The sequence below is a fragment of the Juglans regia genome, unplaced genomic scaffold (assembly GCF_001411555.2).
Source record: "Juglans regia cultivar Chandler unplaced genomic scaffold, Walnut 2.0 Scaffold_849, whole genome shotgun sequence".
Lineage (NCBI taxonomy): Eukaryota > Viridiplantae > Streptophyta > Magnoliopsida > Fagales > Juglandaceae > Juglans > Juglans regia.
Window position 1 is genome coordinate 1 of NW_023363455.1, and position 2,025 is coordinate 2,025.

At 49.7% G+C, this 2,025-nt stretch overlaps 5 non-coding genes across 5 annotated transcripts; all 5 read left to right on the top strand.

Moving 5' to 3' along the window:
* Nucleotides 1–228: 228 nt before the first annotated feature.
* Nucleotides 229–347, top strand: LOC118347248. Its single transcript, XR_004800479.1, has one exon. It is a non-coding gene; the product is annotated as a 5S ribosomal RNA (ribosomal RNA).
* A 188-nt stretch (nucleotides 348–535) lies between these two features.
* Nucleotides 536–654, top strand: LOC118347249. Its single transcript, XR_004800480.1, has one exon. It is a non-coding gene; the product is annotated as a 5S ribosomal RNA (ribosomal RNA).
* A 189-nt stretch (nucleotides 655–843) lies between these two features.
* Nucleotides 844–962, top strand: LOC118347251. The gene has a single exon (XR_004800482.1). It is a non-coding gene; the product is annotated as a 5S ribosomal RNA (ribosomal RNA).
* A 494-nt stretch (nucleotides 963–1,456) lies between these two features.
* LOC118347252 lies at nucleotides 1,457–1,575 on the top strand. The gene has a single exon (XR_004800483.1). It is a non-coding gene; the product is annotated as a 5S ribosomal RNA (ribosomal RNA).
* A 190-nt stretch (nucleotides 1,576–1,765) lies between these two features.
* Nucleotides 1,766–1,884, top strand: LOC118347250. Its single transcript, XR_004800481.1, has one exon. It is a non-coding gene; the product is annotated as a 5S ribosomal RNA (ribosomal RNA).
* The last annotated feature ends 141 nt before the right edge of the window (nucleotides 1,885–2,025 follow it).

Consider the following 2,025-nt stretch of genomic DNA (forward strand, 5'->3'; position numbering starts at 1 on the left):
GGATGGGTGACCTCCTGGGAAGTCCTCGTGTTGCACCCCTCGTTTTTGTTTTTTCCGCCTTGCGTGATAAATTGACAAGAAGGACCACTCGTGAGTGGATTTTTGGGAAAATCTCGCCCTGCCCATCGGGTAGCGATGGGTTTGGATCAGATCTCCGTTTGGATTGGGATCGGAAGGACGCTAGTATGTCGGCCAAGGATTATATGAATTTTAAGTAATTAGTTTGATGGGTGCGATCATACCAGCACTAATGCACCGGATCCCATCAGAACTCCGCAGTTAAGCGTGCTTGGGCGAGAGTAGTACTAGGATGGGTGACCTCCTGGGAAGTCCTCGTGTTGCACCCCTCAAGCTTTGTTTTCCCGCTTTGCTATGATGGGGATAAGAAGGAGCACTCGGGAGTGGATTTTGGGGAAAATCTCGCCCTGCCCATCGCGTAGCCATGGGTTTGGATCAGATCTCCGTTTGGATTGGGATGGGAAGGACGCTAGTATGTCGGTCAAGGATTATATGAATTTTAAGTAATTAGTTTGATGGGTGCGATCATACCAGCACTAATGCACCGGATCCCATCAGAACTCCGCAGTTAAGCGTGCTTGGGCGAGAGTAGTACTAGGATGGGTGACCTCCTGGGAAGTCCTCGTGTTGCACCCCTGGTTTTTGTTTTTTCCGCCTTGCGAGATAAATTGACAAGAAGGAGCACTCGGGAGTGGATTTTTGGGAAAATCTCGCCCTGCCCATCGCGTAGCCATGGGTTTGGATCAGATCTCCGTTTGGATTGGGATCGGAAGGACGCTAGTATGTCGCTCAAGGATTATATGAATTTTAAGTAATTAGTTTGATGGGTGCGATCATACCGGCACTAATGCACCGGATCCCATCAGAACTCCGCAGTTAAGCGTGCTTGGGCGAGAGTAGTACTAGGATGGGTGACCTCCTGGGAAGTCCTCGTGTTGCACCCCTCGCTTTTGTTTTCTCCGCCTTGCGAGATAAATTGACAAGAAGGACCACTCGGGGGTGGATTTTTGAGAAAATCTCGCCCTGCCCATCGCGTAGCAATGGGTTTGGATCAGTTCTCCGTTTGGATTGGGATCGGAAGGACGCTAGTATGTCGCTCAAGGATTATATGATTTTTAAGTAATTAGTTTGATGGGTGCGATCATGCCGGCACTAATGCTGCCGGTTCCATCAACTCCATGAGTTAAAGCGACAGGCAGTGGTGTTACTAGGATGGGTGACCTCCTGGGAGGTCTTCGTGTTGCACCCCTCGTTTTTGTTTTTTCCGCCTTGCGAGATAAATTGACAAGAAGGAGCACTCGGGAGTGGATTTTTCGGGAAATCTCGCCCTGCCCATCGCGTAGCCATGGGTTTGGATCAGATCTCCGTTTGGATTGGGATCGGAAGGACGCAAGTATGTCGGCCAAGGATTATATTAATTTTAAGTAATTAGTTTGATTGGTGCGATCATACCAGCACTAATGCACCGGATCCCATCAGAACTCCGCAGATAAGCGTGCTTGGGCGAGAGTAGTCCTAGGATGGGTGACCTCCTGGGAAGTCCTCGTGTTGCACCCCTCGTTTTTGTTTTTTCCGCCTTGCGAGATAAATTGACAAGAAGGACCACTCGGGAGTGGATTTTTTGGGAAAATCTCGCCCTGGCCATCGCGTAGCGATGGGTTTGGATCAGATCTCCGTTTGGATTGGGATCGGGAGGACGCTAGTATGTCGCTCAAGGATTATTTGAATTTTAAGTAATTAGTTTGATGGGTGCGATCATACCAGCACTAATGCACCGGATCCCATCAGAACTCCGCAGTTAAGCGTGCTTGGGCGAGAGTAGTACTAGGATGGGTGACCTCCTGGGAAGTCCTCGTGTTGCACCCCTCGTTTTTGTTTTTTACGCCTTGCGAGATAAATTGACAAGAAGGACCACTCGGGAGTGGATTTTTCGGGAAATCTCGCCCTGCCCATCGCGTAGCCATGGGTTTGGATCAGATCTCCGTTTGGATTGGGATCGGAAGGGCG